At 39.4% G+C, this 16758-nt stretch overlaps 1 protein-coding gene across 1 annotated transcript in view; it reads left to right on the forward strand.

Annotated features, from left to right (window-relative positions):
- Positions 1-987: 987 nt before the first annotated feature.
- The window catches only part of LOC139714619 (adducin-related protein 1-like), a gene marked incomplete at its 3' end in the record, with an annotated part of 41740 nt that continues 25969 nt past the window's right edge, over positions 988-16758 (forward strand). Inside the window, exon 1 of the mRNA XM_071626299.1 lies at positions 988-1112. The remainder of the gene's footprint in view (positions 1113-16758) is intronic.

Raw genomic sequence — 16758 nt, forward strand, 5'->3', positions numbered from 1 at the left:
AGATCAAGAAAAATAAAAAGAATAATAAGAAAATTTTTGCTTCTTCTGACCATAGCTTCAAAAATATACCTTTATATGTAGTGACTAATATATCATTTAAAAGATACTATTTTGTACTTTTATGACAGAGACGGTACTTCAAAATGGACTTATCGGGTTTTGCGAACAAACTCTTCATTTTTTTTTTTCCAGGGGCTAAGGCTATGCATAGTAATGACCTCAAAATTACACTATGCAGGTTACAGCCAGACGTGTGTGGCTGTAACCTATGTTGTATCATTTTGAGTTTGTAGAAAAATTACATTTTGAAAGTTTTGAATCTATAAACTAAATTGACAAGATTCTTTTTTTTTGGGGGGGGGGGGGGAAGGGCGGGGGGCAACCTTTTTTTTTTCACTAGGGCTATCCCTCACTCTTGGGGCCATAATGCCTTCTTCCAACCTTAATTTCCTTTTAAATCTGTTCTAGCTTCAATAGTACTCCCCAATGAATAGACGATATGCAAGAATCATGTTCTGCAATGTCTAACTTCTCAAAAAAGAGGGCATAATAGCCAGAATTGCTGAAACTTCAGAAATGCGCCTAGATATTGGGTTTGACCCACGCTCAAATACGAGTTGTGGCAGTATGACACTACTTGTATATCGCCATCTTGCGTCAAACTTTGATTTAGTCTCGGCTCAGGCTGCATGGCCATCTCTTTGAGATCAGGTGCATAGGCCTACAGTCTCTGTATTTACTCTGATGAGTTTTTCTCCCTTCATGAAATGTACCATTAGTTACATAAATGTATAAATGCGAAGTATGATAAGAATAAATGAGTGATTTTGACTGAAACATGACATACGAGCAGTATACGTAGTGTGTCACAGACATAATATTGTGCGTAATGTATGTACGCACACGTTGTACACATGCACGGTCCGCACATATCAAAGACGGGGAGTAAGGGTGGAAGATCGAACAGCCGATCATCACCGATCGAGCCGTGCTTTTACACGGCCGCCGTTTGTGTGTGTATGTCTGCTGCTAGATCTGTGATACCCGACGCCTTAAATTTGTCGATTTTGGATAGTCTGTTGGCGACTGTGAAAGCACACATACATCTATAGGTGAGTAACAAATTCAGCAGCTTGTTGATTGTAGTTGATAATTCTGAAGAAATCAGATTCACATCTGTTGCCGATTCCCGTAATCTCGACCATACATAGCGTAGCGAGTAGGCTGCTTGGTACTGCACGAGAAGTTGGCCAGTCTTCTGACCTTGGTTGGATTTGAAAATGACTTAGGCCAGCGCCCCTTTTTACGTACGCATGCTTGCACACTCTGTATAGCGGTGGTTATTGGGGTGTTTAGGGTTCGTAAGTGCCTACCCTCTTTGGTTTGTAACCGTTAGGTTTTCAAAAGCAAAGCTCTTGCAAAGTTGAAAAGGAAAGATAAGGTGTTGTGCTTGAGGATATAAAGCCATCCATCGACCATAGCATAGCTAGGTTGGCTAGGTTATGTCTTTTGACGTTACAAGATGATTTGAGAATGAGCCGAGCATCACCACACTGACTGATCAATAAAATGTAGGTCAGCCAGACCAACATCGTTTTCAGATTCAACTGGGATGAGTTGAAAACCCATCATCATAATGGGCTTACAGGGTCCTATGTTAATTGTTATTGATTTGAAGATAATTCTGTGCATGAAATAATGGGTGCAGGATTGAACAGCCAATATGTCAGATTATGACTGTAAAATGAGTCATCCGTGCCCTTAACCCCTTGAGGATGGGCTGACTTTGCTACAACACACATTTTCCTAGACACTTGCCCGAGTATACTCAGGGATCGTCCTCAATGGGTTAATACTGTAGATCCCCTTCTAGTTCTTCAGTTGTACTACTAATGTTTAATAGTCTGATATTCGTCTGGTGTACGTACAAACTACCACTACTAATGTGCGCGCTGGTACAGTAGTAGACACTCTAAAGATGATTCAGAATGGTTTGATTGGATACAATACGTCCTAGTACTGGGCTGGGAATGGGATCCCTAGTCTGGTTGTAAAATCGATATGATTACAGTCATAGCAGTTCGGGAAACCCACTCACAAGGGGGGCCCCTCCTTATAAGTAACCCGTCCCCCTTATAAGTAACCCCGTCCCCCTTATAAGCAACCCCCGGGGCACCCCTTATAAGGAGTCTCCACGCTTTTTTGCAATGCAACGCGAAAATGAAAGGACTGCGGCAATTCGCTTCATTATGTCCATAAAGCTTCACAAGTTTCCTAGTTACTCACGAAATTTGAGCAAAATCAGTTTGAGGCATCATATCTAAAATCATGGATTTAAATGCGATGTCAAATGACCCATGCGAATGCTGAAATGCGAGCGATTACTGGCGCGAGTGTCGCCAGGCGCGGCCGCGCGGCAATGCTTGAGTGCAGACGTGGCGACTGAGTACGAAAGTCTCCGTACTCAGTCGCCACGTCTGCACTCAAGCATTGCCGCGCCGCCGCGCCTGGCGACACTCGCGCCAGTAATCGCTCGCATTTCAGCATTCGCATGGGTCGTTTGACATCGCATTTAAATCCATGATTTTAGATATGATGCCTCAAACCGATTTTGCTCAAATTTCGTGAGTAACTAGGAAACTTGTGAAGCTTTATGGACATAATCAAGCGAATTGCCGCAGTCCTTTCATTTTCGCGTTGCATTGCAAAAAAGCGTGGAGACTCCTTATAAGGGGTGCCCCGGGGGTTTCTTATAAGGGGGACGGGGTTACTTATAAGGGGGACGGGTTACTTATAAGGAGGGGCCCCCCTTGTGAGTGGGTTTCCCGAACTGATAGTGCTCAGGCAATGTACAAGCAGTACCGGTATCTAGATCTACTCAGTTACAAACAATCTGTATGTTGAATGTTTGATGCAAAATATTAAAGAGTGAAGCAAGATATTAAGAGTGAAGTGATGTGTTATTAAAAGTCTTGAAAAGTTGACATTGTTTTTCCACATGGATTAGTAAAGTGACTCTCCAGTGTTGTTGAAAGGACATGATCATAATAATAATAATATTAAAATACAACACTAAGATCCAAGTAGAGTAGATACCGGTAGTCATGTCATCTGTGCTCTGACTAGTCTGAACAGTGTTTATGAACTCCAACGTTTTCATGAATGTACGTTACTGCCTTTTTTTCTTGATACACTTGTATGTGTTCATGAAATGAGGTTTTTCAAGAGGATTGATGATTTCCCTCCTCATGCAAGAATTTACATCATGCCACCACAGTGGTTTATATGTTGACAGTCGGATAGCACTTGATATTTAACTGCTGTACATCACATGTGTGAAAATTATACTTGGGGGTTTCTACAGGTTTTTTTTTTTTTTTTTTTTTTTGGGGGGGGGGAGGTATGTATGTACTTGTAACTGTTAGTGCTCATTAATTCATGTTCTTGGGTCAAGGGTCAACCCTTTATTATGTAAATTGTAAAGAGCCAAAAGTTTGTGTATTTCAATGTGTGTACAATGGATCTAGCTACAACCCCCTTCCCCCTCCCCTTCCCCTGCCTACTTGCCTTCGCCCCTCACCTCCCTCTTTCCTTCTGTGGTCCCTGTTACTGATCACAAAACAACCATATGATTCCTGTGATACTGGGTATATCAAGATGAAAATGTTGGAATGAGTCAGTTTGAAAAGGTGCTGTTATTCCATTCTGGTTAACTAAAGTTGTCAAATTGGTCTTTTCATCAAATTACTATGGGAAGACATGTATTTGGAGGAAATGAATAGATGATGATATTGCTGAAAAGAACTTTTTCTGGACCCCAGGTGTATATCCCATTCAAAAAATATATATTTTATACATTGTATTGTCTTTGGGTGAAAAACTTAATGTTAATTCTCATCGTCTTGATGTGGATTTTCTTTCACTTATCTTTAAAAGCAATTATTTTTTTTTTTAGGTAGAATCTAGGTATGTATTTTGTCGCATGATAGGTTATGAACTGCATAGAAGCCATGAAGATGCCCTTTAAGAGATAAAATTTATCCTTTCATATTCATACAGAAGAGCTTGCATCAATAACTTACTACTTTAAATATAGTTGAACTACAGTGTATGCTGAGGTTGTATTCTACCAGAGCCCTGTTATGTAAAAGACCAAACATAAGTCAGAAAATCAAACATAAGTCTCTGAATGTTCAATTCTGATAGGCGGATACCTGACTTACTGTTTCATTTTCTGTCTTACATTATGTTTGATTGCATGTTTTTAAGCAAGAGGCCGAGGTCTTTTATTATTCAACAATAGATAATTCTCTTTAATATGGTTTGTCATATAATTGTGTTTTAAGCTAGATTAGTATGATTAGTAGGAAGCATAATCGTTATTACATTTTTTTTTTTTTTAGCAGGCAATGGATTTCACTTTATAAAGTTTTAAAACATGTATGTTCCAGAGCAACATTGTGCCATACAACTACAATATTACTGTGCATTTCTTTTGGGTTGGTTGCATGTGTGATGATGCAGAAACAACGGGAACAAATTCTAAAATGTTTCAACAAAGCATATTGGTATATTAGCATTGTTACTCATGCCACGTTCTCATAAGACTCACTTTTGTTGGATAATCTTGAAAACTAAATTCCCTGACCAGAGTTAAAGTTAAATGGATTTTGTCTGATTGTACATTGTATGAGTCAACCATGCCGTTTCCTAATTACCTGGAGACTGTGGTTTACCACAGTGTTGGTCTGAAGCGTGCCTGTGCCATTCCGACTGCCAAGACAGTAGAAACCGGTCATGTGTTAAGTTTAAAAGTTCAGTCTATGTCAGGGGTGAAGGAAAGTTCATATTTTACTCCTGCCAGACATGCTTTGTTTCATTGATGAATGTAATTTGACAGTTTATTTCTTGTAAAATGATATACCATACACACATGGATACGGGGGTCTTCACATTAACAAAACCATAAGTTTGACAGTCCAGTAAATTGAGCATGAAAATAAACAGTGTTTGGGTATGACCAGACATTGATTGGCAAGTAAAAATAAAAGTTTCTGATTGGCCAATTGTAAAATGATGTCTTTAAGGACTTCTTTTGAAATGCACATTGTATTTTATTCCATGTTGTTTGCATTTTCATCAATTATAAACTGTTCAAGACCAATAGATACAATGCTTTTCTTTGAATTTGTCTGGGAGGGCTAAATTGTAATGATGTTTCTAATGCAGAGATGTAACAGAATTATGCCTTATATAATATTCTTGATAAGTGTCATATTTGTAGTCACATTAAAAGTTTCAATAAGTTAGAAAGGCTCTATGACTTGAATGTATACTAGAATGGTTTAACCAAGCTTAAGACTTCCTTCTCTTTCTAATTGCCCTTCCCAATGTCTTTTGCTGTTTTTTTTTTGTCTTCATAAATGATCTGTTTTCCAAAGCATTTGTGTGCCTGTATGTGTTTCTGTATGCTTCCTTTACTTTGCTTTTTTTCCGAAGTCCAATTTATTAAGTGGCTGACATCTTTACCAGCTTGTCTTTTATGTGGGCCTCTCTTTTCTAATTACACAGTGATTTTGAACAGTTATTTTATATTGTAGTGTATATTTGTATTATATTGATTTGTTGCCATTGTTTTGTCTGACAAAAATGTGGTATTGGAAATAAAATTTGAATTGATTTTAATTGAATTTACAACTTGATAGGAATGATGCAAGCTCATAGAGTAGTACAACCAGTCTCAAGCTCTCATATCTGAGCAATAAATTGATTTATTTGCAAGAGTGTGATATAAAATATGCATAGTGGGCAGTTTGACATTGTGTGGAGGGATGGGTCAAAGGGATACATGTACATAGAATCAGTATGGAGTTTATTGTTCTGCAATAAGCAATCAAACTTTCCAATGTACACCATCAAAGGTTTTGGCTATCAATTATGTCTCCAGCTATAACATTTCAGACATGCCACATACACCTCCTATGTATAATTGATATTCATTGTATTATATGTACAAACGCCCCCACAATCATACGTGCCCACCCATACGTGCCCACCCACACATACAAAGTACATTTACAACGTACACCCACTCTCACATTAGGGAATGTTGAGAAAAGGTCTTCAAAATGTAGATCTGCCCACTTTGTAGTCTTTTTTATTGTCTGTCTCACTGAATCCAAAAGGCCAGATATCAATGTGAAGACACTTTATACATTGTAGGCCTTTATGTACAGTTGATACGCCCGACTGTGTACAGACCGTACTGAGAACCCATATCAAATGCATTAAACATACATGGTATTCCACTTGATTTGTGGTCCATCATACTTAAACGGCAACTGAGAATGTTCACACTTGATTTTCTCGACTGTTGATGATATGTATTCCAAGACACATGACACACAAATGCATGATGCATTTCATGGTTTGTTGTTTCATGAGGCTCTGTGGTGCATGCTTGAATTTCTGTTCATGTTTGACCATGGAGCTACTAACAGAGATCGTAGCTCCATGGTTTGACAATGCATGCCATGTTCACAAACTGTTCATGAATATAGTATTTCTCTGCAAGCTGTACTGCATAAACTCAGGTACAGTACAGATGCCATATTGTCCTGCTATTGTTTTTGCTGACATTTCTGAATCTTCCTAGCATCGCGGAGAGGCAAAGTGTAATACATCACCACAGCCTATCCAGTGTAATATTTTGATTTATCAGTGCTGGATTCCCTTGTGGCACATACAGTATGTCAGATTATCTCTCCGTACCTTCCCTCCAGAATCATCCAATGCATTGTTTGTTAGAACTTTAAGTGTGTAAAGTGTGTAAGCAAGGAGTTTTGATTTCATACATGTCGTGTTTGAAGATAAATCTATAAAGTAAAATAAATGCACATAAGAACAAGCAAGTGTACATGTTCTATGCTTTTCTATATTCCGCAGTGTATGTTGAAAGGGAAGAAGCATTTAGTGATAAGGAAAACGAATGATTTTCTTTTTTCGAATTAGTTAGGAATGCCTTACCAGTGGGATACCATCAGTGTACTCATTATACATCCAGAGCATGATGTTAATCACACAAGTGCCATAGAAAATGGCTGATGCATTTGTGAATTATTTAGACAGTGGCAAATGGATATGAAATCAACCATGCTTGCACCACAAACACGCCCGCCCATAATGGGATTGCCTAAGTGTGCAGCATTTGGGCACCGACGCCTGGCTGTGCGTGATGTGCGTAGACAGGAGTAACACGCGCATGGAGAAATTACCCCTCAGCCTGTCGTGCATGGCTCTGGTAATTACTGATGCAGCGAGTCCCTCTAGCTTGGAGTATGGTTGATGCACCCGCGGCGGAGTGGAGAGATCCAGGGTGTGTGAGGTTTGCTGGCTCCTGGTGCTGTCACAGTCTCCGCTGCCTCCATCCCTTCTTCTGGATACGTGGATGAATCCTCCACTCTCTCCGTGATCTCACTCTCTCTTCCCACCCCCCCCCCCCTACTCTCCCAATCAACTGGAGAACTCTGTATGAACCTGCCTTTAATGCGGGATGGGCGTGAGTGTTCCACTAGCGCTACAGAAGATGCTCATGCAGCACTGCCTCCTGTGAATCTCCCAACAAAAGCAGTGGGCCTATGAAGCTGGAGCAATACACGTGTGTATATTTACCCCCCTTTTTCCTCTTCCTACCATAGCTTGGGTACGGGGAGATGATTCATTCAGAATAGGAATAATTCCAAGGATGAGAGCTAGTCTCCAGGGGCGTTTCCATCCATCCATGCCTGTCACTGCTACAATCGCTGTTCAGCCGGTCGCCGTGATTCTACATTGAATGCAGTCGTGCCTCTGTCTGGGCAGTGTGTCGACTGGCCTGGAATCGTTACTAGCGACACAGAACTCCAGAGGATTATTATATGGATTTACTTTTTTCTGCACCCGAGTCTCCTTATTCAGCAGTAAAAGTTTATCTTTCACAGTAAAAGACAATCTCCACAACACAGGTAAATTTATTTGGTTTAGAAGTATTGAATGAGTTTGTGAAATTTGCAGTACAATGAATCTTTATGAGGTCAGTTAACCCATTCCAAATGAGATGTCAGAATCTTTATAGGCTCTATTCAAGGCAACCAGGGTTGTGTTATTGGCTGTCAAATTTAAAGTGCCAGCCATCTTGAACAAAAGTGTTTCAATATGTTTCCACAGACGCAAATGTTCACCGTCACAATAGCTGTTAGAATGATAGAAAAAAAGCACCAGCAGAATTCCAAAGAAAACTTATAATGCTCAAGTGTTGTCATTTCAGAAGTTTCAAGAACTGCTCAATTAAAAGAAAACAGACTGCCCATTTGTCTTCTGTATATTGATCATTCCTGAACGAAAGAAATGTTTTCATATAATATGTGCACTAATACAGTTTAGTTGAGAGAATTAGCTTTCAATTACACTTAATGTTTGGAAGGGTAACTATTCTGTAGGAGTAAAGAAGTGGCAGTATTGCAAGTCCTTATGCCAAGTACAGTGTACCCACATGTAAAATGTGTACATGTGAGTTCGTATAGGGCCAGTGTGTAGGTATCTGTCATACCCTTGACGGGCACGTTGATTGGGTTGTTTGCACATTGCCACATCTGCAGACATCATCTTCTCCTCGTCCTCCGCAGCTCTGCTCTCATTACGCCTGGCTCTAATGAATCACGATAAGCGCGGCTATGCGGACCAGGCGCGAATGCTAAAATGTTTAACATTGGCACGCGCGACCGAGAGGATGTATTAGCGACCCTTGGGTTGCCACACATTAGCTCATCTTGGAATGCGGCACGATGCGATGGAGGTTCTCGTATCTGGGTTCAAAAGTTGGCTCGGTTGATAGATTTAATGAAATGAAATACAATGAAGGTGATTGACTAGACTTTCTGTCTGTGATGCTGACATATTTCACACATTTCTTGTCATCTCTGTGTTTCTCGTTTCAAAATACAAAGTGAGTAATTGATGTGGAGTGATGGTGACAAGGATGCTCCCCAGCGATGATGGATGGTGGATATCACCATGGCAACAAATGCAAAGAGAAAGAAGTCGTAGATTGCGAGACTTACTTGGTGACAACGCAGTGCTAGAGTTATGCTGTTTGTGGATTACTATTTTTCAAAATTAGGGTACAGCTCAAGTGTATTTTATTTCAATTTGACTTTGTCAGAACTTGTTGGAAAAGTGCATAATGAATATGTGCACAGTGCAGAGCATCCAGAATGTTTGAAGCAAAGGAAAGCAATACAAACCATGAGGATGCTTTTTTGATTATTTATTCAATTTTACATTTTGTGTTCAAAAATATTTGTTTGCCCCCATTTTTAGTGCTTAATGCCTGATCAGTTTGGTATAGACCAGATCTCTAGCACTCAGCCTATTAGCATGTCACAGCAACATGCTAAAATATTTTTGCATGATACCATTAAAAAAAAAGTAATCAGGACCCCAGCTACAAAGGACTTCATTATTCACATCGGACATGCTCCCCATTGAGTTTTATCATTGTTTTTTATTGTTTTTTTAATGCAAATGTTGTAGCACAGTAAAATTTTATGAGCTAGATCACTCTGCATTCATTGTAGATGGGACCTATGATTTTCAATAATCTGTGAAGGCATTTTTTTTTTTCATTTCTGTTTGGATAAAATGTGCTTTAGTTTATGGTAGCACCTGTTTTTATAGAACATTTGTAAGGACAAAAGTATTCTACAGTGTATGTTTCCTAGCCCAGCCGTAATACAAGTTTGGGTTAAATTTCTGTTCGTGCACTGTACAAGATGGTGTTCCCCAGTTTTAATGTGTTTCACACATCTGAGTATACTGCTCGGGCATTTATCACAAGTATGTTGGAGTCATGACTCAGATTTTTTTTTTTTTTTTTTTGCTTACTTTTTTAGCTGAATGACATTGAGGGACAGCCTTTGCACTTCTGATGCATGAAGGTGTCTTGGCCAGGGAAGGAAATTCTCAATTACACAGCCGGTGCCAAAAGACTGAACAGATTGCCTCAGTATCCCTAGGGAAAGGGAAGGAGGGGGGGGGGGGAGGTGGGAGTGGGGCAAGTCATGTGCCATTGATGGGATGTGTTCTTAGCACATTGTCTCTATAGGTCACATGACCCTGTCAGAAAAAAAAATTGAACATTGATACGCAAAGGCCTTCAAGATGTGGCTCTTCTCTGTATACCAACAGCCATCTGCCCTAGTGTGCTGCAGCCAGACATGCCCAGGTGGTGTCGGCCATAAATCAGAAAATGAGTGTTGTCAAAATACACATGAATCCTGTTCTCAGATATTTTTTTTCCTCATTCATGGGCATCCTTGCTTTGCTGCTCTTCTCTCTCCCTTCACTACCCCCTGTCTGTCTTTCTCGGTCTCAAGCATGATAGATGTGTCTCACTCTTTTGGCATGGTAACCCCTCCTCCCTTTGTCTCTGAAAGCATCCCATCAACACTTAGCAATAAGCATCAGATGAGATGGTGGCCCATTGCCCAGTACTTGATTATGATCAAGGGATGAGCCGACCTCGCCATGTGCCATGCGCCTCATGATAAACCGTGCATGCTCAGTGAGATGAAAATGCTTTGTTGGAGCTGGGCACGGCAGTCTGAGATAGAGCTTTTATTGTTGGCCTTCTGTTTGAAAGGCGCACTATGTTATTGTGATCATTGTTGTGTGAGCATGGGTAGTGTATTTCAAGGTTTGCTAAACCCAAAGTATTGTCTAGACCGAACCCGCCACAAGATTGTTGTGACTGAGTGAACAATGGTTTTATGTGCAGAACAATTGTGCTAAAGTTAGCACTGCTTTCCCTGTTTGATGCATTAATGATCGGCAGCTATAGATATTTCACCTTTATACCCATAAATGTGGGTGCGTGTAGCTTTTGAACAAGGAATAGTTGAAGTCATTTTTACTTAGAATGTGCTTTGTGTTCCTGTGCAGGAGTGAAATAATATATTCCCTCAGTATGTTGCAGAAAGATGGCGTGATTTGTACTTCAACACTTGAAGGCATTGTTTACCATTTGCAGATGAAACAAAATCCCAGTTTAAGTGCTTCAAAATAGTTCTGGAATGTGAGTAAGGGATAGAAACAACCAGTGTAAAAAAATTATATCAGTACAATCGATATTAAGTATTGTTAAATGTACAAAATGTGAACAATAGTTTTAACAAGATTGTTTCGAGAATAAGTAAACCGTCTACAGTTATGGTTTAGTGAGAAAAATAGTGATATCTCCTTATATTTTAGGCTTTATTGCAAATTTTTTATATGATAGGATGTTTTTTTATACAACTGACCTACACATATGCATCAAATGTGATAACTTGAACATTTGTTTAAATCACTGCTCCCAAAGGTAAACAGTACCTATAATACAGACTGACATTTACAGTGTGTAGATCTTGAGCACAAAATTATGTGTGATCTGAGATTATGTGGCAGAAGACACATGTTCCAATAGACTTATGGAGACCTGTGATGAAGAATTTGACTACAGGTAGAACAAATCTTAGATTCGAGACACTACTAGAAACAATAACAATAATAACAACAAAGTTTTTAAATGGTCAGTTAAACAGCTTTACGGAACAAACAACGGTCATTCTAATGTCCTGCAGTGTGCTAGCCAATTTTCTCTCAAACATTGTCAGCTTGGAATTCAGTCTAGACATTTTGTATTGTACCACCAGAGTTAGACAGAATGTGCAATGCCATTAGAGATAATGTGGCACGCCGTACCCAATTATTGCAACCCAACCCCCCCCCCAAATAAAAGATTCACCACTGATTTTGCCATGTAAGAAATTTATAAGATCTGTAGTCTATACTTTAGGAGGCAGTGGCGTGTAGAATCACCTTTGGTTTCAGATGTATCCTTTCAATTTATGAATTTGTCAAATTGGGACACAAAACTTTGTACCTCCAGGCAATGGAGATCATACCAACCAACATAGCAATTTCCTCACAATTTGAAAGCCTGTGTGTCGAGGCCCCCCCCCCCCCCCCCCCCCCATAAAGAGGGAATGAAACTGATTATCAGTGATTTAGAATGTCTCTTATCTTGATGTCTGTCAGCATAGAGGTCTCTCAATCTTTTGATTTGGTATAATTCATCTTGGCTACCTTATATCATATTCTATACTGTCACATCCTCACAAATACAACATACAGTGTATACACCGGATTCTGTCCTCAGTATTCTTGGTGACCTGAACATGAGGTATTATTACCTCTTTTATGGGCATCTGGTTGCAAGAGATACAAAATGTAGTGTAAATCATTGTGTTTATTGTGTTCAAACATGTCGTTCTGTCTTTAAAAAAAAAAAAAAGAAGGAAAAAAAAAGGGCAGATTGTTGACCCAGGGTGGGGTGGGGGGGGGGGGGGACAGTGATTTCTGGAGCGAATACAGACATTGCAGTAGTTTTCTAAACAAGCAAGATGGCCTCCAGATGTGGCCTTTTGCTTTTAAAACCCTGTGGGTTGGAAGAAATTATATTAATATAAATTCATATTCTTTATTGTTGATGACTTTTCCTCCATGCTATAATTGATGTAACAGACCATGATATACAAGTAATTGTTGTATACGGATTACCCATGCAATACATATATGCGCACATCCTCACTGACAAAGAGATACACGTATACTTGTACAAACACACAAACATTTGTTCAAGGGAATTGGTTCTATGTTCCAAGGAAACATTTTCGACAGCGTATCACTCACTGATCATATGTATGTCTACACCAAGTGAGAAATCAAAGAGCAATATCACCAAGGTACAGTGTACCTACAGCCACAGGGATTCCAATACAATGAAGTCAGGGTAGAACTATTACCAGATCAGTGCATTCACATATTGAACTACACATGGAGGCTCTCTGCAGTGCATTAAAGGTAAAATATCAACAGCCGAAAATAATACTGCATGATGAGCTAGGCCCATACTGTATTTCCATCCTGGGAAGCAACAAGGTGATATACAATGTATGGGGGAAAAAAAAATTGATATTAAAATTTGTCAGTAAAGGACAAAATCTCTCTTATTTGCATGTAATTCATGTCAATGTACCAAATGGTACATTAGAGAGATCTATATCAGAAGTTTCTGTCTTGTGTTTGCCACCATCCATCTCCCATAGGAAATGTGGGGTTATCACTTTTAATAAGCCTGTGCTGTTGCCCAATTAAACGGCTACTACAGAACACGCTGTGCAGTACGTGTTGAAGTTCCGAAGCCATTTCATCGTTTGTATGATCATGGGATAGAGCATAAGGGTTTCAGAAAATCTGTTGCGTTTCTTTTGTTGCTTTCTTCTCTCTATATATTTGTGGTGCAGCATTGTTCATATATATTGAATGAGGGGTGCCATCACACACAAAAAAGAAGAGCAAGAGACATTTGTGTGGAGGTCTGCCAGACAGTTGAGCAAATATTGGCCAAGTGGCAGTTGGTCCCTCAGAGTGGTAGAATGGAGTCCTGCTCGTTGTGGGTGGATGGGAAAACTGTGACTTTACAATACTGTTAAAGAGATGCTAGGTATGAATATTTGGGGTGGTGACACAAAGGCACTAGGCTCCTATATTGTGTCATGGCCAATGACTTTTAAAGTTTGTGTTTGTCCCTTTTGCAACCCCAAAAATTGGATTCCTTTCATAAGCTGGTATTTATTGTAGAGCATCATAGAGGTAGGTTATTCAGACTTTTCCTCAGATAACTGGAAAGATGAAGGGGAAACAATACAAAAGATTTCCAGTAAATTTATTGGAAACCCCCCCCCCCCCCCAAAAAAAAAAAAAATCTTAAGTGTTACTCTCGGTACAAAGGGGGAGCGTGTTTTCGAGTGACATGGGGTTAGTTCTTCATTTCTTTTTCAAAAACTATGTGGTATACTACCATAAGATTTGGTACACCATGTTAGGAGACATTTTTCTTCAACCATGCAGAATTTTGTGATGTTGCAAAAGGGATCTATACAACCTTTTAACTGAAATCAGATTTGTATTGAACATCTACATGTTGTGTGATTTATATAGGTCCTGATATGACATTAAGGCATTCTTTTACCACCTCGGAATAAAGAAGACAAACTTACTGTGACGACTGTTATGGTCACATAATTTTTGGTGTTTTTACTGAATGTTAAAAATTTGTTTCCAGAAAGGAGACATGTCATACATGTCTATAAATGTGATCTATCCATAAACTTCACGTCATAGACTTGGTATATTTAGACAAATAATAATTTGTATTTCCTTCTCACTCTAGATACTACTTCATGCATATGATGGGACAATTCTTTTTTTTCTCTCTCTCATCCTATTTTCGTATTATTCTATTTGTCTGTAATTCCCCTTCCTTGAGGTATTTATTTAGTCTGACTAAGATTGATTAGTGGTAAGTTGTAACGCACGTGAAGCTGTAATCACATTAGTACCCTGCAGTAATAATGTAATTGAATCAAATCTATGGTACCAAAAGCCACCGCTAAATCTGTGAAGTGCACATGTATGTTGTGAGTCAACCAGCTAGAGGCATAATTGATCCGTGTGGAATACTTTTTTGTTGTTGTCATTTTGTTTTGTTTTGTCTGGTAAACAGAGCTCTGATTTTAAGAAAGACTTGTAATGTAAGTTGCCTGCAAATTCTGGTATGGCATTAGAAATATGGAAAAAAAATTAAGAAAATGTGTGTGAAGGATACATAATGTGCATTCACAGTGTAGCTTTAATAGCAAAATTTGCTTTGTGATCATTAGGCTATCAGTACATCATATATCTCGATGAAATTGTATTATACATGTAGAATGAATTTATCTCATTATGGAAGATTGCATCAACTTCACAATTGTAGTTTTACCCTGATGACTACTAACCTACAACCAAATTAGAGTCTCCTCAAGCCCAGAGTACATCAATAGGTTGTAGTGTGGGAATAAAATTGTTGAAATAGAAACTGTTTCTTTCCCCATTTGTGCATCCTTTGATATACCTCCCATGGAGTGAGCCATGAATTAAGTCTGCCTCATATTGTGAGATGAGAAAAGACACACCAGGTTCAGTGCATTCATTATTCTGTCCCCGAGGATTATGGTGATAGCAGTTATTTGTATGGGGAGAAAAAAGAATCATCGGAGTTGTAGTTGATACCTACTAGACGAGTGGCATTAACAGGACACCAGTGAGAGAATTTCCCTGGGGACGTTTTTCTTTCTCTTTTCAGAAGCCAATTCTTGTTGGTGTTGTAGGAAGAGAAAGAGTGGAGCGTGCTTGTTGTCGTCGTTAAAGATGACAGTTTGCACTTGATCATGATCACTCAGTGGGGAAATTGTCATGTCTCCATTCCTCGTTTTATCCTCACCCCATTTGGGGCCCAGTCCCAACATCCGAATGGACTGTTGCTTGGGCACGGTAGTCAGCGTATACAAATGTATGTACTTCTGTGATCCTCAATCGTATTTGGGCCCCGCCCATCTCCACTTATTACTACCTCCACCACTGGTGAATTTTGATTAGCTGGAGATGCTCAATGGTGTAAAAAACACTTAGCAATCGAGTAAAAGTTGAGAAAAATATCCCCAGATACTTTATATGCCGTGTTTTTTTTTTTCCCCCAAATTTCATGAGTCAGGTGCTGTTTGCACAAATTTAACAACACTCTAAATTATGATTTCTGATCCCGACATGAGTGCAATATGCACAGAATACAATGTCCTTGTACGCAGTACACATTACCTGAACAAGATGTGTGAGAATACAGTTTAGTAGGCCTACTCTTGGCATACCTACAGTGTGAAGGGATGCCTACTCTTTTGTTTTCTACCTCTGATATTGCTGTACGCCACAATCGCAAATTTAACCACTTTTGTATACGTCAGGATGTCCTCATGCACAAAAAAGTTAGAATTCCTATTTGGCATGTATGCAGTGCGTGTGCGCTGCTTGATCAACTTTGGGAGTTGCAGTGTCATCTTGTCTCTGGGAGGATGGTATCACACAAGCCGGTTACCATGACAACAGACTCCCCTCTTCGTGCTCCTGCCAAGTTTTGACTCTGGCCTCAACCGTGATCAGATTACTTTCATAGAGGCCCAGAGTGGGTGTTCTCATTCTCAAGTCTATGTTTAAACAGCTCAAGAAACCTACCAGGAAGTTGTTTTGTCTTTTTTTTTTTGGGGGGGGGGGGGGGGGTGGAGGGGTTAAAATCTTTTGTGTTTTTTGCTCAGTTGAAGAATTAGGGCCTATATTCCTTTGATAGAGAGTGCATAAAACCATTGTAGGTCTATTTGTTCTCGTGGCAGAATAGCTGTAGACAAAATTTTGTTTTCTATTTCTGAAAATCAGTAATGAGCTCGTTAATTGAATTCAGCCTGGATATTTGTATGCTTAATTTGCTGGGGGGGGGGGGGGGGGAGGGGGGAGGGGGATAAGCCTCATGTAAGTTTTTCTGTGTCATTTAGCCAACCCATAACATACATCTAGATGTAAATAAATTTGAAAAATGTATTGTTGAGGCATTGCCTTAGTGAATGTCCCAGTTTCTCGTAGACCTTGCTTGCACAATTACGATAGAAAATGTATTTCAATTCATGTAAGTTATGCATACTATTGAATTTTTTTGCTTGTTTGTTTAAGTAGAGTGTTGTTAAAATACACTATGTATACTGTGATAAAATTGTATGAGGAACATTTCTTTGTGGCTGAGTGTGGTACAGC

The sequence above is a fragment of the Diadema antillarum genome, unplaced genomic scaffold (genome assembly GCF_040938485.1).
Source record: "Diadema antillarum isolate AM-2024a unplaced genomic scaffold, OU_Dant_1.0 seq00002343_RagTag, whole genome shotgun sequence".
NCBI classification, from domain to species: domain Eukaryota; kingdom Metazoa; phylum Echinodermata; class Echinoidea; order Diadematoida; family Diadematidae; genus Diadema; species Diadema antillarum.